The following is a 25,287-nucleotide window of genomic DNA, read 5'->3' as shown; positions in this document are numbered from 1 at the left end:
TGGGCACTGTGGTGAGAAATACCACATGTTCTGTACCCAAGCTGTGTGACACCAACAACCCTGGTAAAGCAGCAACTTTCATATTATTGAATCATCTCTTTGAGATGACAAAGCAGGTGAAGTGTCTCCCCACACAGGTCCTGTAGACACCTGCGTCCAGTTCTGCACTCACAGTAGACCTCTGCACCATTCTTTCCCCTGCTACTGTTACTAAACCTTCTCCATCTTCTGTAATTATCTGTAACGAGCGAAGTCTGAGGGGCCAAACCACTTCGGTCTGGTCTTGAATGAACTACAGAGTTCAGTACTGTTTCATCAGCTTGGAATTCACTCATTTGTTACACCAACTGGAAAATTCACACATTAGAAAAAGATGTTTCTTCTGCTGCTTTCACACATTTATGGCAACAGTTCCAGAGAAAGATCATGAACAGGATTTGACACAGCAAACCTTTGTTTCAATTCCTGCATGGTCCTCTGACACAAAGAAGAGCCCAACATCAAGCACAGTGAGTGGGAAGGATCATCTGCTTTTATTCCCTTGAGCAAATGATCAGCAGTGAACTCTTGTTAACACAAGCCATGGGAAATTCATTTGAAGAGAGAAATCAGCAACACCTCGCTCCTTCCTTTACTGTAATGCAAATTGCACAGGCCTGAATGCACAGTAAGAAAACTTCTACCAGTAGGGATAAACTAATTTTTAGGCATTTCTGAACTGTCATAAATTTCAGAATCTTTGCTAATACAACAGAAATATTCTGAAAAAAAATAGCAAGGTCTGTTCGGTATGACAAAAATTAATTTGAACTGAAATGGGTTACTGAAATACCACTGCAGATATCGCAGTTTACAGACAAGTGAGCCTGAAGCAAACTTTTTCATTGATTTCTGTGGCTCTGTCTATTTATTGTATGCAGGTCTATGTAACATTCTACTAGAATAAGGTCACGGAAACAAACAAGCAGTTTATCTTCTCGTGTGAAATAAATAGCAAGCTTTTTCTAAGAGAATATTGGAGATTTTTTTTTTCCCCAGACTAAGAGCTAAAAAGTCAGAGCATAGGGGAGTGAAAATTTGTTTCAGGCAATTACGCATAAATGGAAAAACATAACTCTGTCTGCACGAGCAGAAAACAGCAAAAAAAAATCCCCTCCTTAGGCTTCATATAAGGAACTATGATATGATTGATACATGCAGCTTATACCAAATGCCTGAATATTTGTGAGGCAGTTCACCCACCTGGCAGTATCATTTCATGTGTGAAAATCTTCCACTCATATTGGAGAATTTATTCCAAAACTAAACAGCAATTTGCAACAGATTTCATAGAAGCTGAAAAAAGGAGGGGGGAACAACACCAAAACTTAAAAGCTGGCTGATCCATGTTATCCTGACTTTTACTGTAGTCTAACTGCTGTTTTAACACTTATTCTTCATGAAAGACCATCAGTGACTTCCAGATGAAAATGTAATCCTAATCTCAGCCTCTGTGCTGCACCCATTATCAACTGATTTGTTCTATGCTGAATGATTCCCTGATTTTCCACCTTTATCCCAAACTGTTCTCTCTGTTAGAGAGTGACTCCAGCAAAAAAAAAGAAATTAACAATACCCTTTTGTCTGTGGCAATATGTGGTAGTCATTTCTGGCAACCCATATTACTTAAGCAGCAATTTCTCATCAGCTTCTCCTGACCTAAGATGTAAATTAAATCCTCAATTTTACCCAAGGCCTTGCACTAGCAGTAGCCACAGATACGCATCCAAACCATCTCCACACTTCTTGTGCGTAGGGTGGCCTGTTTCGCTACCAAAGGAGCAAGTAGGTCTGTGGCACTTCATGAATCCAGCAATTATCTTTCTTATAGGTTCCAACAAGAAAATAAAGCCTTGCTCCTGATCTGACATCTGTCCAGTGACTCCAAGAATCTGTAATAAATCAATCACCCCAAAAATGACCAATTAGTCAAATAGCCCTTTTTACAGCTCCACATCATTGTGGCTGACGGGATTTACTAAATTCAAGACTTTAACCCCACCTGTGGAACTATCCTAGGTCAAGATGCTTTATCTCTTCAAATTTCAGAATGAGGTATTTCTATCAAATGTACTGATTTGGGTCATGATGTTGCCTTTATTCCTCCTTTCTGATCTGTTTTTTTGAATTCTGACCTCTGACCTCACCCTTATCTATTCTTAGGTCTTTGTAGAAATGGAGTGAAGCATTTGCTTCTGAAGTAGCCCTAACCCAACCATTATTCAGACAGACTTACAAACCCAGGGGTAATAAGAAGCTGCTGTGATACCACTGATATGAGGCCAATGAATGAACAGACTAGTCTTACAGGCAGCTTGTGTTCAACAGCAACAACATCCGCACTATATTGAGCATATACAAGCAGTACCTTCCAATACAACAGCATGCTCAATCTGTCCAATACAAGCAATCTTTCTGTTGCCAAAATAAAACTCTGAACCTTGCTTCATTGTCCTGCCTTTGACTATTTCTTGGCAACACAAATGATGCATAGAAGTAGAGACCTTTGTCTCCTTTAACAATAGCTTTAAACACGTAAGTAATGGAATGCTATTGTTTTGTTATGGATCTTCGTTAGAAACCTGATACCAGCCTTTGCCACAAGCGCTGCTGTGTCTCCCAGTAAGCTTGAGCTGTGAACATCACCTTCGGACATGTGGTGGTATTTGTCCTTTAACACTTCTCAAAGTACTTTCTTAAAAGCAAAACAAAAAAAAAAAGAAAGCAATTCTCCTACTGCTGAGGAGACAGGTGAAGTGACCTTTTCGCTACCAACTATGATCAGACCACCTACCCTGTATCCCTGTGACCCACTCCGGTGTATACTTTTAACTACAGTAGGTGACAAGGATTGCCTTTCTCCAAAATGCAAACCAAACCCTCAATTTTAACCAAGGCTTTGCGCTAGCAATAGCCATGGATACTCATCCAAACCACCTCCACACTTCTTCTGTGTAGGATGGCCTAGTCAAAGGGAATTATGAAGGCAACTGTATTTCAGTGAATGGGATGATTATGCCTATCACTGTTGTAAAAAGGTTTAGAAAAAAGCCTTTCTCTGAAAATAACTTGGGTTAAATATTACAAACATATTTACCTAAATTTGAATAACAGTGTTTCCAAAACTGGCTTGACCCGTCATTTATGTGAAACTGTTCTGCATGATGCCTACCTGTTTTTATAAAGTAGACCTACCAACTTTTAAGTTATTTCTTACAAAAAAGGCTATAATCACTACCTAATACTGTACTCCTGGATAAAAGCTTGAAAGTTCCACCTCAAAAAGAAAAGACATAAAACTTTGACAAGATTGAATACAGCATTAGAGAATATGTTAGATGTTTCTTTAGCAGCTTTTCAAATTAATATAAAAGTGCCATGGACTATTAAAAAAAAAAACAAAACAACCAACATTTTTTTGTGTCTGCCAAAACTGTAGGTACATAGATGATGTGAGCTATCAAGGTAACTTATCCTGTTCTGTGAGAGGATTTCAAAACTTGAATGTTAATAAAAGCAGTGTTATTTAAGTAAAAGAATTTGCTGTTCAGATGACAGATACTGTGGAATAAAAAACTGCTTAAACATTCACCCCTCTAAGTAAAGGGATCTTAAGTTACAAGTAATTGTAAGAAAACTCTCTGTCAATATAGAGAATCTCCAATGCCAATGAAAAATTGTTTCCTAATGTTCGTATCTCTCTTTTGCCTTCTAAATTCCAGCAGTGCACAATGAAAATATCTGTTGACAAAGAGCTTTTAAAATGGAAAAGAAATCTTATGAAAAGAACAGCAGAAGTAATTCCTCCCACCTTAATCTCTGTGCTAAAAGACAGTCCTTGCCTTTTGGAAGATCACTGAGGCATAAGTGCTATAAGACTCAGGTGTGACTAAGATGAGGAATTCCCAGGACTTGAATCAACTGTATCCTTTTCCCTGCACCTGGAGTATCTGAACCTCTGTTGTAAAAATTAGTGCCCTCCCATCACAATGCCAGTTCTGATACTGGCCATGGAGGTGCCATTCGCTGTGGTACTGGAAAGAGATTGATTACCTTTTACCTCCTGGCTGTGGTAACCTGGCATAGAGTGCTAAGGCTACCAACTGCTGTTTAGTTGGGATCAGCATCCACTGGGTCCAGGTGCTGTCACCCCATGTGTTAGCACATGCTGTGTGCTGGATAGCAGCTCTACATCTGATGCTGCAAATCACTTAGGGAGTGAGCAGTAAGGAGAGGGGAGAGAGACAGGTGTGATAACAAATGTTCCATGTCCCTCCTCTTGTGACTGGGGGAGAAGTGGGATGAACTAACCTGGTATGTTATGGCAGCAAAAGCCTTGTGTTGAGACTTCGAAATCTCCAGTTTGAGGCAGGACAACTGAAAATGAGAGCAACTTTGAAAAAGTCATGGTAAATAATCTCCCAGACTCAGTGAGATCCAGAGTGAAGATTTATAGCTGGGAACAGAAGGCAAATCTCTTCCTCAGACAAAACTGTCTCCCAGATGTTACCAGGCAGCACTCCTTCACCACTTGATGAATACCTCCCGCCCGTTGTGAGTGTCCTCAGCTCTTACCAGTTTGAATAGATTATTGTGACATCAATAAATAAATATGACAGAAAAAAAATGCAACTAAGTTATTATATTTCCAAAACTGCAAAAAAGCAATTTAATTTCCATTGCAATCAACTTTCCACTGCTAGTCTGATTCTTGCATTTTCTGCTTAAAGTATTTTATCTTTGTTCTTTCCATTATATTGCTTTCACATCTTTTCTCTAGACTACTTTCTTATTGCCTGATCTCTGGCTTTCTTTCAGTAGAAATGTTCTATGATGAGTGAAATACGAGTTCACTTAAAATGGGCAATAGTAGTTACAATGAAATCTTCATGTCACATTGGTGCTTTCAGGATTCTTAAAGAAATTTCCCATGAAGACCTCCCGTAATCAATAGGTAACTTTCACATTCTTAGCCTTGGTGTTATATTTTTTCTAATTTGTAAGCAATGTTTGTTTTAATAAGTAAAGCATAAAACACAAAAAAAATTAAATGCAAACTTTCTTGAAGCTTTTCCTGAATTTCTGCATTTGCTAAGGTGAATAGCTTCTGGAAAGGGTAAAATGGCAAGACTGGAAGGGGTGCATTGCCCTTGGCAAACCAAGAAAAAATCATCTGCCCATGCAGCAGGAAGGAAATGTGCCTCATGTTAGCTACTAGTTGCATGATGTAATGCAGCAAAATCTTTAGGCATTTGATTAACATTAAATGCATATTCATGAACTTGAGAAATAAACCTGAGCATTCTGAGAGAAGGGAACCCAAAAATCATGTAGTGGAAACTTGCATTCCTTCTTACCTATGTGTCACTTTGCTGTTGAAATCATATTCTTATAGCTCATAGAAATTATTTTGTCCACCTGAAAGTCTCTCTTGTGTGATGTTCCTGAACTATAAGAATGATAAAAAGCCTTTCATACATTAAAAATAATGCATTCTTGATTTAGCCACAGTTGCTTGAGAAACTGATTGCATATTCCAGTCCTAATCCTTTTAATATATATTGAAAAGCAAAATGAAAATTAAGATACAACAAATGATAACAGGGTAAATTGTATTGGTTTTAATTCACATTGCAAAACTACACGCGTAATTTATAACACAGCTGAGAACTTTACATTAGCAAACATCACAGTCTAAGCTACCAGCTGGAGAACCTGGGTCATGAGTTACACCAGAAAAATGACTGTTTCTGCAAGTGTCAGCCCATTGGCCCGCCTCACATAAACCATGTCTCTGACACCTGTGAATGAGCTGGACTTCTTGTATGATGTAGATGTGATGTGGATTTCAGTGCCTTGAATTTTTCAGTGCGTGTATGCAACGCATTATGTATGCAAAGGGTGGTTACACTGTATGTATGAGGTCAAAAAGTATTACTCATGTTCATGTAACTACATGTCTCCACAGATAACTCCATGTAAGGCAGGTAGAATATAATTCTTTCTGTAGGTGAAACTGAAATGGGACTCAGGAGAGAGGAGTTTAATTCCTTGATCAATCTGCCTGCCCAACTTACTGTCATTAACTCTCTCAGATTCCCATTTACAAATTGGAAAAAATGACAACTTCATTTACATATTTAGAGCACATCTTCTTAGTGACACGGACCTGAAATATTATAAATTATCTCTTCCTGTGAGTTAAGACAACCCAGTATGACCTCATCCTTCTGTATTTTTTATCTCTTGGTCTGTAGACCAACAGTTAACAATCTCTCTACAGCACCTAGTACAAAGTGATTCTGAGGAGTGACTACAGCTCTAAATGCTATAGTGATAACAACAGTAAATAAATTTAAAAATACATAAATAAATAAGATATAATTTTCTATACCTTTCCAGTGGCATACTAACTGCCACCAATTGGAGCTAGATTATACAGTCTTTCATCCTTATGGGTACAAGTTGCTCCTGGGGAGATTCTGATTGGACACAAGAGGAAAATTTTTCACAATGAGAACAATCAGCCATTGGAATAGTCTCTCCAGAGAAGTGGTGAATTCCCCAACATTGGACGCTTTTAAGATTCAGCTGGACAGGGTGCTGGGCCATCTTGTCTAGACCGTGCTTTTGCCAAGAAAGGTTGGACCAGATGATCCTTTATGTCCCTTCCAACCTGGTATTTTATGATTCTATGATTCTATGATATTACTTTTTTTGTATATAGAACACCTTCAATTTTTCTTGAGACTAATAATTCTAAGGGAGAGAAAGACTTTAGGTCACTCAGTCCCCCTTTTCAGCCCCTATTTTCTGTTTTCCTCCTCAAAAAATCCAATATATGGACTACAATCAATACATTCACATTTCATTTTAATTCTTGAAATGAATTCTTCTGACCAATCTGAAAGCAGAAGGCCCAGTTATTCACTGTCTACTTTCCTTGCATGCCAGTTTTTTGCTGCCTACTAAAATTGGTCCTAGGGTACCATAAAATATGATTTTATGTATTAGGAATAGAGAAAGAGAAAATTACAGCATTAGCTACATCTCATTTACACTTGTAAGGAGTGATTTTGAGGTTTAGAACTGCTATGCTCATAAAAATGATTGTCTAGTCCCTGAGAAGATATCCTCTGAGATCCTTTAGTGCACTGGTAAGTGCCATAAGTGTTAGAACCTGATTATGCAATTATTTTGCTCTTTAATTCGTCCATGTTATCATTACTAAACCAACAATGCAGTTGCTATTTCTCTTAAAGTGTCCTTTTAATCTAGTAGAATTATGATGAAAGAAACATTTACAGAGTGGAAGACAACATTCCAGCTTTTGAAAGTCTGTCCTGGGGACTTGTCCTTGGTGATTTCTATCAGGAACATCACTGGTGTAGGAGGAGAGTGTTCCTCCCCAAGCCTGTCTGTCATCTCCACTTTCCCCACAGCCACCCGGGCTGGTCCCTTCACAGACATGGCCTGAGATCAGGTGAAAGTTGGCAGCTCATAGGTTTCCTCCCCTTGAGACTTTCCTAGGAGGGACATTTTATAATCCAGGGACCAGTTTTAGATTCATGCAGTAGTTTATGATGTCTATCCCTCAAAGTACCTAAAATAGTGAGCAGAGAGTTCACTCTGACAAAATGTGTTATGTAAGACTTATAAGGAAGAAAAAATACCTTGAGAAAACTTCATTCAGCAACTTCTACCACAGACTTTCAGGTCCAAGTATTTAATAAATAATAAGTTCATAAACATATGTCAGCATTTTGGTTGTGCTAGCCAAGCAGCACTTCAGTCCCATGTTTGAACATATTCTGTTTCCCATGGAAGTTAGACATGTTCCCTGAGCTTTCTGGTATGAACTACATAAATTCATTGCAAGGAGCCAAGATCCACTGACCCCGTGAGTCCTTCTTGTGTAGTAAGAATGTAATTTCTTCATTTTCTACCACATTTAACCAAACAATTCTACATAGGAATGGATAAGCTTGGATAAACTCACTGACCTGTGAATACATTTAAAACCACCAGTTATATTACTAAATTTTAACAATGGACAAGTGCCCTGAAACAAAACTGTAAGTGTCAGAGGAAGCTTTAAGAACATCCCATTATCACGTAATGTCAAAGAAAAGGGATATTCACCTTTTCAAACCATAGTGTTGATTTGGTAGATAGCACATATGACTCTGAAGATCTGCACTGACTTAAAGAAAGGAAGGATATACTCCTTGCACCTGAATATAATGACAGAAAAAAACTGCACAACCTTTTGATACACTTTGTTAATGGTTTTATGGATTGATGGTACACAAGCAGCTGAAATCATATTTCAGTTACTTAGTGATATTGTGTAAAATGATACGGAAACATTAATTATGGATTGCTGAAGTAAGTTGAATGTAGGAAAACACTGAATTAAAATTTCGGAGTAGCATGTTTTCTGTTTAACTTGATGGCTCTGAATCTGGCCCAGGGAATTCAGTCTTCATTCACAAAGCACAGTGAGAGGTGTTATAGAAAACAATTTTTTATAATTTCTGATTAAAACAGCAAGGTAAGTGAGAACTAGGCACAAAGTTTTCTCTTATAAAGACAACAAACTGTCTTTCACAGTAATACAATGGCATATTTTTGCAAGTCAGATAAATGTTCTTTGCAGTATGTTGAATGAAGGCATCCAAAAAAATTCTCATGTTCCAAAAAAAGAAGAAAAATATATTTTAAGACTTCATTGAACAGGAGTAAAAAAGAAAAAAAATGCTTTGAAGACAGCGTATCTACCATTTCACAAGGAACTGAACAAAAAAAAAAAAGGTACAAAGGTAATGATTTATTCTTGCAGCTGTCCTGTGTTTCCTGTGGCTGACTGAAAGAACTTATTTTTCAAATACGTTTATTCCATTGTCTTTAAGAAGACTGTTCAAGTCACAGCCTCAACAAATTACACTGATTGTTAGTCAAGTGTAAATAATTAAAACAGGCACTCAATGCAGTGAAATCAAACTTAGCTGCTTTAGGCTGTTTATCTGTCCATGTTGTTCAATATAGTCTGGTATAATAGGATGAAGACTTTAAGAAAAGAGCAATTCAGGCCAGAAAGAAATACTTTTAAATGTGGACGTGCCTGTAGATAGCACTGTGCTGCTCTATTTCTACTTTGGCTGAGTGTATCACCAGCCTGTAAAAGAGTTGGTCTATGCTATACAAATTTAGCTATACAAATTTAGCTCTGTAGTGTCAAAACATTTTGCAGCAGCAGCAGATCAGAAGTTGTAACTCATTTGTATGATGTGAGGTTGATTTTTCCTCCTGGAGGAAATTACGACTTGTGCCATGTGGTGAAGTTTTTCAAATGCACATGTTGAGGAATCTACTTTAAGGATGACAAAATGAAGAATATGTATAGAAAGTTGCAGCTTTTTCTGCAATTTTGTTCTGCAAACTCATATTGTGTGCCTGTGATTTAGCACCACCCCTGGTGTTCACCCTCTTCTTCTGTCTTCATATCTCTTGATGCTAAAAATTCTGTGAGATAAGTTTTCTGGTGTAAAATTCATGCAGCATATGGCACAAGTGAAACCAGCACCAGCTGGATGCTCCAAGGCTTTTTGCTTATCTACAGTCAGTAGTAAGGAATAAATTTATCTGCCTCATCTCCCAGGTGTTTTCTGTCTGTAGGACATGCATTACTGTGTTAGTCCATTACTGTCCCCAGTTGTTACTCTGCAGTTTCACCCTAAGCACTTGTATATGCAAAAAGCAGCCAACAAACCATGGAAACCAAAAAGGAGACAACAGGACTGTCCTGCAACCTTGGCATCTCCTAAGCGCCTATGGCAGCGTGAATGGCAAATGTGACACTTGCTCTTTATGAGCCAGAAAAACAAAAAAGGAGGGGGAAAACAAACAGAAGAGCTCCCTCTCCTGGAGCCTCCTTCCCAGGAGCAGCCTTGCAGGTGGTGCACCCAAGTTTCCTGCCCAAGACAGAACATCAGGCTAAATGCATTCTTACAAGGACTGTTTATTGTCTTAGGACAACTAGCAAATCCCTCCCAGTGATGTCAAATTACACTGTTGGGTGTCCCAGGTGACAAGAAAAAGATAAATCCTACTTTAGAAGTGATTTGCTGCTCAGCAAGCAGCAGTAACACACATCAAATAGACTAAATGCCACCTGGTTTTCAACAAGAGGCATCTTGGCGGCCAGTTTTCTTGATTCTTAAGGGATGCCAGTGACAAAAGTGTTCTGGAGAAACAAACCTTTTAATCTATGCAGAAAAGAGGAAGGATTCATTCATAGAGAAAGTGGTAACTAAGAGATGAGATTCAGGTTTATACTTCCTATACAGAGCATTTCAGAGACTTTAAAGAAGTTATTGAATCTGAATATAACTATTTCCTCACCTATGAAGTGGAATCAATGATCTGAACTTGATACAATGATTTTGTGTCTGCAGAAGTGTTTTGGCTAGGCATGTAGTGCTTACTAAAAAAAGAAAGGCACCCTGCTCAAAATGGTTATGGACATGTTACATATAAGATATTTTAAGTCAGTTCTCTGTTGGTTTTTTTTTAACTTTTGCTTACTTGCTTAAGTTTCCCACAGGAAAAAACAAAAACAAAACCCCCACCAATGTCTATAGGTGGCATATAAAACTTCATATTTTACCTTTTTTTAGTATGCTTGTTTTCCTCCCCCAGAAAAAAAAAAAAAAAAAATTTCCTAACTATCTTTATTTGTCAGCAAACAGGGTAGAAAAAGGGACACTCATGCTTTGCCCTCTGTCCAGTGCGCAGCCACAGGCTCTTCTTTTTGATCGCAATTATTACTGTTCACCTTATCTAAGCCAGCAACACGCACTTGCGGTGGTGAAGCACAACAAAAACCAGGGCTGGGGCTGTGTTATCAGTAGCTGTGTTATCAGGAAAGGATCACTTGCCCTCTGCCTGCTGTTGATGAGCTTGGCTTCAGAGTCCTGGCCCTGGTTTTTGGGCTCCTTGGGACAAGAAAGTCCAGCAGAGGCCACCAAGTGGGTCACGTGGTTCAGGACATGGTGTCCAGGGAGAGATGGGGAGAACTGATTTATTCAGCCTGGAGAAATGAAGGCAAAAGGGGAGATCATATTGGTGTCTACAGCAACCTTCAGGGAGAGTGGGGAGAGATACAGCGGGAATGCAGTGTGGTACAACAGAAGGCAAAGGACATGAGTAACAAGAGGAGAAGTTCTGATCAGGGACCAGGAAAAGAGATTTTTGCAATGAGAGTGACCAACCACTTGGACCAGGGGCAAAAGACACGCTGTGACATCTCCATCTTTGGAGGTGCTCAAAACATGAATGGTGTCACCCTGAGCAGCCAGATCTGACTTTAAAGTTGAATCTAACTTGAAAGATGATCCTGCAGGGGCTAGAGCATGTAAGTTCCATCCAGATCTCCCTTCTGACCTGAATTGTTCTCTGATTCTGTGATCTGCAGGATACAAATGAACTTCAGATATTCACAGCTGTGGCATCCAGTTATTGTCTCTAACAACAGCTAATGGCACATGCCCAGGGAAGAGTACAAGAACAAGGTAGGTCATAGTTCTATCTCTCCTAAATAACCATCCAGTTTACAAAAATTGATTCAAGGACACGGAGCCAAAGGTAGTATCTTTGTACTGAGTAATCCTTGCTGGATTTTCTGTCATTAACCTGTCAGGCCACCTTAATTTTTAGCTTTCCAATAATTCTGAGGCAAGCTCAAGTGTTTCATGCTTAACAGATTAAGGCACTAGACAGGACATGAACTGCATTTCCAGCTCTGACATTGAGTTGCATTGGAAAGTCATTCAATCTCTGTTGTACTTTCACTCTTCTTCTTGCTCAATTCAGCTGTAAGCTATTCAGAAGTTATTCAGTTTCTTTCATAATATTTTTATGTTCCCCTTAGCATGTTATAGCCATGTGATTAAAGCAGCAGAGAGAAGAAAATGGTTACACTGGGTGGGACTATGTCCAAGGCCATTTCATTGATAAACAAAGTGAAGCAAGCCATTGTAATGGCTAGTGACAAGCATTTGTATGGTGTTTCTTCAGATCTTTTACTGTGCAGTTTCATTTATTCTCTATTGCCATATTCCATGTGTGACGGTGTGCTGTCCCTGTCCCCTGCCCCTGACCTTTTCAAGTGACTGATCAAGTGATAATCACCAGTGGTGCCCATGATGGGTGCCTCTGGCCTTGACAGCTGCATCCAGCTCAAGCTTCAAGGTGGATTCAGGGGAGACAGATAACAACACAACAGCCAAGGGCCAATTTATGGCAATGTGCCCACCTGACCACAGTGCTGGTCTATGTTGATTCAAGGTAGATTTGGAAGAAACTAGCATCTGCAGTTGGTATGCAAATATGACTATAAGTCAATCATCTTACCCCCATAAATAGTGAACAGCCCAAGAGCTCTTTGAGCTCTCCTGCATGGCAGCGGGCTGCACGCCAGGATCTCCCCTTGAGTAGGGATGCCTCTCAAGGTTGCTCCTTGAGGCTGAGAGAATCCCTACTGCATCAGATACTCAGCAAGTGAATTGGGAACAAGTGCACTGAAAGTTTGTAATCTTAGCGAAATAATATAAAGGATTGATTGCGCATATACAATCCTTTAGACATAAACCATTGACCAAGTCTGGGACTAGTATTGGATCCAGATACACCTAGACCCCTCCCTGAGAAGGAGTTTAGAAAGCAAGTGGGTCCTCTCTAAACCTCATGACTCAACGGGAGGGTCTCCCCGACAGTCTTGCCTGACCCTGTCCCCTGTGCAGTAAATAATCAAGTGTACCTTGCCATTGAATCTTGTTAAACCACTGTTGCATTTAATATCAAACTTTGTTATCAATAAGCATATTGCTGCTTCTCTCTTACAAGTGCAATCTCACTCCATCCATGACACCATGATAGGGTTTTTAAAAAAAAAAAAAAAAGGATCAGACAGAATGGCCTTATGTATCTCATAAAACTCTTTATCCTTTCTGATGGAGAGAGGCCTTTCATTAAACTCTTAGGTTTGGATCCAGTGTACTCTATTAAATCAAACACCCCTGGCACCTTAATTAACTCATATTTCTAGAGCTAATGCAAAAACAAATATGGATGATGCTGAAAAATGTATCATATTCTAATTATTGTAAGAGACAAATGGTTTTTAATTAACTGACCAGAATCTATGCATCTTTCCTTTAAAAATCTTTTTTTTCTTTTCAGTAATTCAGTCATTTATGTAGATGTAAGATACTTTTAAACTAGACAAGGAAGATAAATCATTTGACTTATAGAATGTGGTCTACAAAACTAGTTTGCAGAACTGTGACTCGTGTAGTTTTGTTGCAGCAAACTTTTATGTTTGGGTCTTTTCGATTTGCAAACTTAAAAAATGCATAAAACCAGAACCTTTTGAATCCATGACCTATTGCACTTCAACGTTGATCTTTCAGACCTTCTGACTTCTTTATCTGAGTTTTTGATAAAGAGAAAGGATGAATGAACCAGACCAGCTCCTTTGTGTCAATCACTGGAGTTTCACTGTCTTCTTGTGGTAATACACTGGGTGTGAACTATGCTGCTTGGGCCAGCTGTCTCTTTGAAGCATTGCTACAGTGCCATGCAGCAATGGTTATAACTTCTTTGCAGAGACTAGACTACTGGATGTTAGAAAATTGAAAAAAAAAAAAAAGATAAAAACAACAACAGAAATTATAAGCTTGGCTTTAAATCACAGTTTGTAAAGCTGCAGAAAAGGGATCATTTGTGTTCTTGAGTATCATAGTTTAAAGTTCCTGTGAATTTCTCTGTAAAGATGATGATCTGAAATACTGCAAGAAAGGTGAGCTGACCCAGGCTGTATAATTACTGAAGTCCAAAAGATGAAAAACCTTAGGCATAGGCATATTGTTACTCATGATCGTAGTCCTGCTGAGCTGTATTATTTACCTATAGCGTCGAGTGAGGCATCTAAGTCAATTCTTACAAGATGGAGCTTTTAGCAGGTCTTCTGAGCAGGCAGCAGAATCTTTCAAAAAACAAAACTTATGAAGGAATTAAAAACAGCAACGTTAAAGCTAATTTTTAGTTTCCATTTAAATAAGGACAGAAGAAGAAGAAATGGAGAATGGAGAAATGAAAGCTTTCTCTTGATGTGTTTATATCCTGTGTTCTAATCACTCATTTATGTGTGGAAAGGCTGTAACAATGGGAAAATTCAGATTGAAAGAGGCAGCTCCCGAAGTCCTCCAAGGATACTGCAGATGATGACTCACCCACCACCTGCCTGTTCTCCTTTTAACTAATCAAGCTGCAGATAAAATGACAGTTGGGGACAGGACATTGCAAACAAAGTTACTTTCATTGGAAGAATCTTACTTAAAAAGATAAATTTTAACCAGTAAAACAAAGAGAAGAAAACGGTTAACAGGTTACTAGCAAATCATTCACCTTCAGTAACATTCCGTAAGAACTGCATATCTTAACTGAATGAAGTCAATTTTTTAAAACACATTTGGTTTAAATTCAGAATTTCTATCTTGTTTTAATGATTTAATTACTGTGGTAAAAGTAGTGAGATTACAATGAAAACCTGTTTCATTGCTCTGGAACTGTTTCTGACTTCAGATTTACTTGTGCCTTGTTCTTTCCACTCAGATTTAAATGGAAATGTCATCACGTACAGATTTTTGTTAGGGTTTCTGAACAGTATTTCCAAACCACGTGTGTCCTTATGAGCTTGTTTTCGCTACCACACTTTGTGTGCTCGAGAATGCTACATCTGACCTTTCCCATGATACACTGTGGACTCGGCACAATAGAGCCCATTTGCGTCACAGGGAACGGATGGGATCTCCCAACAATGAAGGAAAACGGAGGATTCAAAACTCTTGCTTCCTACAACTTTATCAGCATTTCCCAATAGGAATTGTTTTCATTTACCTGAGAGATTCTGGGTGTCTTTCCATTCAGGATCTTCCCTTTCCCTTTCCCTTTCCCTTTCCCTTTCCCTTTCCCTTTCCCTTTCCCTTTCCCTTTCCCTTTCCCTTTCCCTTTCCCTTTCCCTTTCCTTTTCTCTTTCCCTTTCCTTTCCCTCTACCCCAAGCCATCAGTCAGCCTGCTGGGGGCACTGCCGCCACAATTTAGGCGTTTTGTGGCGGTTTTGAGCAAAAGCAAGGAGAGACTTTACCCCCCATAGGCTGTGTGATCTATCCAGATGTTTCCTCTCCCTTTACCTTTTTTGGGGGCAGAGGGGAGGGAGGATTGAATTTACTTCTGTTAAAGTATTGTACTGAGGACAATCTTTAAAAAATATTAACTATTTAAAGCTAAATGGCAGTTGGGCTTGGTTACTATAGTATGCATGAATTTAGTTAACTGTGAAGATGTGGAGACAAACATTAAAATCCTTGGTAAAGGATAACACATCATACAGAAAGCACAAGAAGGGTAAACAAAACGTCATTTATACAGTTGAACTTCCCACATTCCCCATCAGTTAACTGCATTGTTTGTCAAGGCTAGTCTCCAAGACAAACATATACCCAACAATGTTTTCCCTGAAAAAACACATTTTATTGCAGGAAAAAATCCTGTCTGATGTAGGAAGATCTGTTACACAGATTGATCTGCAATCTGTTATGCAGTACTGAAACAGGACAATTTCACAGTTGCTGGATATGATGTAGCTCTGGGAAGAACCAGGCTGATGTGAAAAGGGATCTAGATAAGCACACTGCCACTCAGATTTGCAGAACAGTGAACAAAGCTGTCAGCATTGAGGCAACTGTGTGCTTGGTCTAACAAGAGGCAGGTTGTCTTCTGCCAGGGGTGGAGGAAACAGACCACAGGGATCTAAGCAGTTAGAAAATCATTAAGTATTGAGGAAAAGTGTAGTAAGTTAAGGATTTGACAGCTCTGAAAGAACCCTGCTCTTCCAAATACATCTTGAAGAAGCCTACTCACCAAGCTCTGCTCCTGCCCCTTGATTTCCTTCAGCGGTCTAATACTTTCTTTACATCAGCCTGAACCAGCACACAATTTTCTGAACTTACATTTGCTAATGGGGGGGGGGGGGGGTATGCTGGCCATTTTCTGATACTTGTGGTTAGCCCTGGGTGGTCTGGCAACTCTTGGCACCCAAGGTCCAAGCTAAAGCTCATTGAAATCAAAATGCTTTGGCTCAGTCCCCTGAGTGAACATGAGCAATAACAGCCTTACAGGAACCTTGTCAGGGTAGGGTCCTGCAGCAACTCGAATGTGATGGCTGCACAGTTACAGCATCATCCTCTGACTGGAACAAATGTGTGCCTTCAGGAAACACAAATGTTCACTTTGCTCCCAAGCAATGCCATGCGTGATCTTTCTTATTTCGACCAGCACCAACTCCTGAGCAGGTGCTTGGGCAGCCTTGAAAAAATGGTTCTTGCTCTGAAGAGTTCAGAATTTAACATGACTATCAAAGTAGGCAGAGTTAACAGAAGAGTAATGAATAAACTAAAACTCTTCCATCAGCAGGTAGATTTTAAAAGTGGCTTAGTTTCTAATAGGATGTATGTTCATTCAATGAATGTAGATGAACACTACTGTGACAAATAATACCTGAATATGCTGTTTGAAATACTGTTCTCATTCATTGCAGTTGCAAAATGTGTCATTTTCTTGTATTTTATTCATTTTTAAACCAGTTCTAGTTGACTTCTGTAAGAATGTAATATAAAATATGTCTATTTAAATGTATTAAATATAGAGATAGGAAAAAAATAATAATTTCCATTTCATATGTTTCCACATTAAAATTTTTGCCACTCAAACAAAATATTAAGTATAGGTCTTTATTTTCAAAAATATTTCTTTTCCTTCCAAATACTGAATAGAAAAAGATGTTGTACATAGATTAACATAGTCTATAAAATCAAAATAAATTTATTTTATTCAGTTGTCATGATCAGCACTTATTTTTTGAAATGTCAGTCTTGACTGTTTATGTTTCCTTTATTTAGGTTCTTTCTGTGGCAGCATTTGGAGTACCAACATTTTCCTTTTCTCATAGCTGTTTAATGACTGCCATTTCTGCACATGTCAATGTCTGTTTTATGTTTGCAATGTCAAAGGATTTCAGAAACATTTGGTGAGAAATATTTAGTTAAATTTCAGCCCTCTTTTCCCCTCACCTTTAAATAGTGGGGAGGACCTTTCTGTGGTAACACATGAAAGGAAGCATTGCTCTTTTAGTGCTCTTTCCATGTCATTGGATAGGGAAACTAAACAAATCATCAGCTTGAGGTGCTATTTTCATCTTCAGTCCCTATAGCCCACTGTATTTGTGTAATAAAGGAACAGTCACAGAGCTGGCATCTGTTTCCTACCCTTCACGCTTTGCAGACCATGTATATTCTAACTCTGTAAAAGCACACCCACAGCAGATTAGCCATTCTGCAACAGTGCTATAGGAAAAAAAAAAGTTAGTGAAAGTGCTGTGTTATGATGACCTGATTAATAATTCTGAGCTATTTCTGCCTGTGTTTTGAATGGGTCAAGTAGAACATTACTTACATTATGAGAGCAAAGATATAAGTCATAATGCTATAGCAGAAGCTGAAGTAAGTCAAGGTTTCTCCTCTGGACTTCTAAAACTGAACTGATCCTCCAGAATGAGGGACCACAGTTCATGTGGAAAGAGAAGGAAAGTGAAAGAACAAGGGCTGACACACACAGTCTGTTGCTCTAAGCAGTTGCGTATGTTTGAATCCAATACTGACTGAACCTATTGATTCCCTCTCTTACACCTGCATATTTAAACTAATGTTAGAGTTTAGTGTGTTTTGGTTTGGTTTGATTTGTTTTTTTTACAATATGTCTGGAAAAATCCTCAAGTATTTTAAGCCTGGTTTCCTGATGAACCCATCGTTGTTTTTACAGCTACGTCTTCTCAGCTGCTCCGTAAAGAGAGAGAGCTTCTCTCAGCAGAGATAAGATTAAAACCGTATAGATATGACATGAGCCAAAATTAACTTGGCATTCATTAAAAGTTTGTTGTTAAGACCTGTCAAAAGGCACAATAACTGTAGTCTCATTTTAGCAACAGAATCTTGTAAAATGTGTTGTATGTTGATAACAGGAAGGTAGGATAATCCATCATGTCTCCGAGTGCTGAAATAGGGAAATGAGTTTCCCCTTCACCCCACCGTTTGCCTTCACCTGCCCACCTGCTCAAGTCTCAAGCACCTCCCAAAAGTGCTGCTTTTGTGCAGCTGCTCCTGGACTCAGAGAAGTGCAATTTATGGAGGAAATTCCACTGCACTTAACTGAAGAGATCATGTAGTCACAGATATTAGCAAATAGAAGGATGAACAAACATTTCACACACACGCTCTCCATATGCATTTTGTAAAGTTTTCCTTATTTATATGCCTTCTGAAAGGGTGTTTCATTTATTCATAGGTATTAATAGTAGAGAGTGAGCAAGGAAAAAGTGAAATCCTGTTTGTACTACCACAGTGACCGCAAAAGCAAGCACAGTGCCCTCTCTCTCTCCTCCCACCAAGCCACATACAGATCTCTATCTTTCCTTTCTTAATTTAGGATATAAACCAGGCCAGGCTCCCAAATCCCCCAGAACAGTATAATTTTACTGAGTGAGACTATAAATTGGAATAAGCGAAATAAATAAATGAACAATGGTCTACTGGGTCATTGTGGACTGCGAGATTCTGGGTAAAATCCAGAGGCGATACAAGATTTAAGAAGATTGTATCCAATGTAAGTGTGGGAGAAAGTGCATGGGCAAATAGTTCAGTTTTCCTCCCACACCATCACATTTTTCCTGTTAATTCATTCCTTTCTTTCTTCTTGCAGTATGGGAACGACCCCAGCCAGAATGTCAGCATCATGCTAATGCCATTTTCATCACCATTTAGAAAGGCAACTTATCAGAACATTTAAGAAAGTTTATTTAACTTTCAGCTACAGTTGAAAAATGTTCATTTTTATAAAGCACTTGAACCCAAGTTTCTCCTGAAGCCAGAAATAGTGTAAATAGAAATTAATTTAATATGTACTTAAAAAATCAAAGTTATGTACAATTGGAAAAACCCTAATAATTTTTATTCTTATCTCCTTCTTCCAGGCTTATCTTATTTTGTGTTTAAAATTCTGACCTCTTTTATGCTATTTTCTGCAAATGCCCCATTTTGTCCAAAAGACTTTTCCAACTGAATGCTTTCAGAGCCTTGCAATAGAGTCAGATTTATTCACGTTGCTCCAGACACCTAATGCACCAAGCAGAGACTTCAGACTTTCTGCTTCCCAGTGTAAGACCCATAATATCTGTGGGATTTAATCTAAAATAAAAAGAATTGGGTCATTCCAAGGTTGAAAAGGCAAAGGTGATATCAGACATCTCACAGCAAGGTTAGTCCTCTTATTTCTAGGGTTTCAGCAGGAAGGATATGCTTGAGTTGGTTTTAAAAGTAGCTGTAGCTACCGGAGTGCTTAGCTTTTCTCTGTAAGATAACTAAGCAACCTAAATAAATAAAAAAATCAGGAGAGGTGAGGTTACAAATTTGAATGACAGACTAAATTTTCACAAAATGATTCTATTCAAACATGAGGAGTTGTAATTTATGCTATAAACTAAACTGAGACATTGTGTTATTGTCTCCAGGAAAATATAATTTATGTTCTTTTTGCTATCCACTGTGAAGTTCCTATGATGACTGTATATTCTGTGAGAATCCTGCTAATGTTTGCAGAGTAAGTCAGCTAATTTTCACTGGGGGTCTTTAGCAGATTGAAATCAGTACAGGGTAGTTCATCACTATCTGGAAGGCAATACCTAGTTTGTCTGTCTCTCGCCTATTAACATGCACAGAGTCAGCAGTAGGGATGACCCTGGGACTACATATTTTTACTTTTTAATGGAAAGAGAGGATACACAGAAAGCTACTTCAAGTAATATTGTGGATATGCATTTATATATGCGTGTGCATATGCATATTCACCTATACAGGCCACCCAAATATCTATACATGTGTGTGTGCACGTTTACATGCATATATACAAATTTGATTAATTGAAATATAAGCATCCAGAATGCTAAGCTCTTTAAAACCTATTAATATTTTTCCTCTATTTTTTCTGAGCTTTAGAGAAGATCTGGCATGGTTGTAAGATCATTTAGTACAATTCTGTGTCAGTTGTAACTGCAACGACATGAGCTGAGAAATAGCTCCTCTGTCAGCCCAATATGTCTTATTGCATCTAAACTTCCATTCAGAGGGCACTGCACAGACCATACACATCTGCCTAGTTACTTCAGTGAATATGTACATATAAGTCCATAGACAACTAAATATCTGTGTTAAAATATACTCTGTTAGGATGTTCACCTAGTTCAACCAGAGCAGCATGCAGAAACTATGACATAGTGAAGTTTAGGTTAAGAAAAACTTACAAGAGGTTTCAGGCTGAAGAGTTCATTCAGAAGTTATGGAAACTGTGAAATTATCCACACTTGCTTCAGTGAGCTTCAGACAAGTTCTGAACACCTCAGTCTACAATGAAGACTGATAGAGCCACAGCATGGGTTAAAGGAGGTGAGGACAGGAGGCTACACAGCTGTTAACTCCTCAGACAGCCCTTTGAATATGCACAATATGCTAACGCCATTCTACATCATTGTGCAATACTATGGTAAATTTAATATGAAAAAAACCCACCTTCCTGCAGATTTCCTGAACCACCCAACATGAGGTATCACTGTGATCCTACAACATTTAGATCTTTCATGAGATAATAAAGATGGAATCAGTGGAAAGAGATAGAAAAGGGGTGAAACGGTCAAAGTACTAGGCAAGGAAAACTTCCTTACAGTAACAGTCTTATTATATGTGAATAGTCCAGTTCTGCGTTTCTTATGGCTGTTAAATATATCATGGTCATCAACCAGAGTGCTCAAGAGACAGCCTGAGAGAATTTTAGCTTTGTGGAGAGGTGGGAGTGAGTACTCTTTTAGAAGGCAGAATCTGAAAGACTTAAGTATCAAAAGCAACACTTCAGAAGAAAATCCCTTAAAATTCTCCAGGATAGTACTGCTCATGTCATTTCTAAAGGAAAACCTGCATGGCAGCCTGGGAAACATATTCATTTTTCTTGTTGGCTTTAATGAAATTGCTACTTTTGTAAGATTCTCTCAAAGTGAAAAGCAAGCAATGGGTTGATCTCTGTTAATCAAACTGAACTTTGAAATAGCCTTCAAATAAAGATTAAAGGCTCTTTGAGGTAATTACTTGTAGTAAGTTTTGTAAAGTAGGGATTAATGATTAGTGAAAAGAGATAATGGGCAATAAAATATATTGAAGCAGCAGGCTAAGACTAACACTAGCAGTCTTTGTATTGAAGACAACACATGTGCAATGAAACTAGTGGGAAAATAAGTCAGGTTTAAAACTGATAAAGAACGAAAATAACAGAAAACAGACCCCAATTTTCCACTCCTTTAATTATTTTTGTCCAGCAGATGTTGCAATTAACTTGATGAAAAAAGGCTGAGTACTAGTAGTAAAACTGTACTCACAATACAACGGTGCACTTTAAATGACAGTGGGAGTCAGGCTTTTCCAGATACTGGGGTTGTCCTTACTTTCGGTTCCTCTGCCCTGGCTGTGCTGTTCCTGTATCCTTCTCCCTTATCTTCATCTCTCACAGAGACGTGTGATAGTCTCTGACTGCTGCTGATACCTGCAGTTGAGTTTCAAATACCAGTTTCTTGTTCTAACGAGATGAGATAGAGGGGTTTCGTGTCACTAGAGTGTATTCATTGGCCCACCAACACTAAAGCTTATTTGAAGCACACCTCCAGGACAATCACACCGTCAACACTTTAATAACGTAGAGCCATGGAGGGTTTTGGAACAGATCACCATCTCTATCAAGGGAAACCTAAAGCATTAGTGACTTATGAATCAGACCGAGATCTTTGGCCAGTCAATTTCTATATCAGAAATTGTCTCCCACCTGCTGCTAGGAAAGGGGTCTAATATGAGAAGTCAGAGCTATGATATCCACAGTGTTATTAATACCAGATAATAATAGGGCAAAACTACAAACTGTGGCCTCCTCATTTATACCTCCAAGATCTTTCCTGAGAGGGAAGGCTCCTGGACTTCTTATAGATAGGATTTTGTAGACGTGTACTATACTGAATTTGTCTTTCGTGGAGAAACTCAAATAGACTTTGTGTGTCACCCTGAAAGACCTGGTTATCAGAATGTAACTCACGGATTTGCTGTCTCCATTTCCCTTGGCCACATGACACCTTTCAATAAATTATGATTAACGATGGTAGCGACAGAAGTAATCTCAAAAAAATCTGGATATATGTTGTTTTGGGTAGGTTTGATGCTCATGCAGAAGATGGATTTTTTTCTTTGTGAGAGCCTGAACCTTTCAGTAGTTGTGTAAGACACAAGAGAGTAAGATTGACTAATACTGATGATATTCTGTATCATGGTAGTCAAGAGTTTAGAGTCAGTCTTAGGGAAAAATGTCTTTCATGTTACCCTCTGACAGTTGCTTACCTTGGTATATTTCAGTGTTTCAGTTAGCTGCGCTACCTTTAAGAGAAAATGAAAAGCCTGAGGGGCAGTATGACTCCTGGGATTCATAACGGAATTATAGGTTTCTTTTGCTATTCAGTCACTAACTCATACCAACCCTGAAAAAAATAATCTGCACATAATAACTAACTCCATGAAATTCTTTTGCCTCTCCCAGGGAATGATCTACAACAAATTTATATTTTCCTTATGCATATGTCCTGAATGGCAGCATTCACTGAGTAACTACTGCACTTCATTGTTACTGCACAGTTAGGAAGGTATCTATGAATACCCAACACCTATATATGTGTTGACTAACCTGACTGGGCATACAGTTCTTACTCTTGTTCTGTACCACAGATCTGTTTTAGCATAAGATTTAATGTGGTTTATATCTGCTTTTCCACATATATTTTTTAAAAAGTGCTTCTAATCCTTCCTTCCTAGGAAGATCAACAGATGCCTTTGCCCTGTCACAGCCACACAAAAGCTTTAAAGAGGTGTGAATACAAGTGGGGGCAAATTCAGTTTGGTATTTCACTCCTAGTGGCAGTTTTGTTAAGGACTTTGCTAGTTTCTGTGCCAGGATGGCAGTGAGAATTATGACCCAATGCCTTTTTGGTAATGCATACAATAAAGCAGTGGTGACACTGATGCTGCTGAGAAAGACACTTACAGCACACGCTAGCTGCCACATGCAATACTAAACTACTCCTGCTACTCACAACTGTCCCCGACACGTCCTCATTTTTGTTGTTGTTTTCAGCTTAGATTATTCTCTCACTGCTTCCCAGTTCTTTGCATTTTTGTTGTTGTGCCATTATTCTCCACTGATTTTCATGTTTGGTGGCCAAGAAACTGCCATTCTTTGAAACTCATCCTGGTGTCCTGTCCCTCTTATTTACTTCACATCAATAATTACTGATAACTACCTGTTACTGTCTTGATAATGTATTTTTCAGATAAACATGGAAAACAAACTCTGCAGCAAGGGTTTGTGCTTCTCTGGAACAGATTTTTTTTCAGGTGACATAGTCTTTTTGGGAGTGGAACAAATATGGTTTTCTTTCTCATATTTGCATGTGGCCACTTCACCTCTTAGACTGAGAAGTCTGAGAATAAAAAGGTCTCCCCTACCTCCCACTTCCTCAACTAAGTAGCAGGGTAACAAACAGCATTTTGTCCAGCCCTTTGTATAGTCCAAGCTGATGTGATAAGCTCGGAGGTACTTCTAGTAATAACTGCTACTAGTCTCTGGCATGAAAATCTATCCCAAACACCTTTTGGGCAGCACAGCTGGAGACAGTGCTTTTCCTTCTCCATAGAGAATGTGCGAGCTGATCACACTTGTCTCCATGCATAAGCATGGATGTACTTAGACTGTTAGAAATCAACATAGAAAAGATATGACGTAAAAGAATAGGAAGTAAATATGGGCAAGCAACTCGAAAGTTGGTGAGGTGGGGACGGGATAGGTTGGACTCTTCTTCGAATACAACCATAGAATCGTAGAATCATTTAGGTTGGAAAAGACCCTTAAGATAATCAACTCCAACCGTTAACCTAGCACTGCCAAGTCCACCACTAAACCATGCCCCTAAGCACTACATCTACCCATCTTTTAAATACCTCCAGGGATGGAGACTCAACCACTTCCTTGGGTAGCCTCTTCCAATGCCTGACTACCCTTTCGGTGAAGAAGTTTTTCCTGATATCCAAACTAAACCTTCCTAGCACAGCTTGAGGCCATTCCCTCTAGTCAAATCACTTGTTACTTGGGAGAAGAGACCAACCTCCTTTCAGGTAGTTGTAGAGAGCGATAAGCGTCCGCTTCTCCAGGTTAAGCAACCCCAGCTCCCTCAGCCGCTCCTCACAGAACTTATGCTCTAGACCCTTCACCAGCTTTGTTTCCCTTCTTTGGACACACTCCAGCACCTCCATGTCCTTCTTGTAGTCAGGGGCCCAAAACTGGACACAGTACTCAAGGTGCGGCCTCACCAGTGCCCAGTACAGGGGGATGATCACTTCCTTAGTCCTGCTGGCCACACTATTCCTGATACAAGTCAGGATGCCAATGGCCTTCTTGGCCACCTGGGCACACTGCTGGCTCATATTCAGGTGGCTGTTGACCAATACCCCCAGATTCTTTTCCTCCAGGCAGATCTCCAGCCACTCTTTCCCAAGCCTGTAGCATTGCCTGGGGTTGTTGTGATCAAAGTGCAGAACCCAGCACTGAGCCTTGTTGAACTTCATACAGTTGGCCTCAGCGCATTGATCCAGCCTGTCCAGATCCCTCTGTAGGGCCTTCCTACCTTCAGACAGATTGACACTCTTGACCAACTTGGTGTTATCTGCAAACTTACTGAGGGTGCACTCGGCTCCCTCATCAAGACCATCGATAAAGATATTGGACAGAACTGGCCCCAATACTGAGCCCTGGGGAATACCATTCATGACCGGTTCCCAACTGGATTTAACTTCATTCACCACCACTCTCTGGGCTCAGCCATTCAGCCAGTTTTTTACCCAGCAAAGAGTACACTCGTCCAAGCCATGAGCAGTCAGTTCTTCCAGGAGAATGCTGTGGGACACGGTGTCAAAGCCCTTACTAAAGTCCAAGTAGACAACA

Source organism: Nipponia nippon, unplaced genomic scaffold (genome assembly GCF_047370975.1).
Source record: "Nipponia nippon isolate SJK-2023a ecotype South Korea unplaced genomic scaffold, ASM4737097v1 scaffold_8, whole genome shotgun sequence".
In the NCBI taxonomy this organism is placed as follows: Eukaryota; Metazoa; Chordata; class Aves; order Pelecaniformes; family Threskiornithidae; genus Nipponia; species Nipponia nippon.
This window is presented reverse-complemented; position numbering follows the sequence as displayed.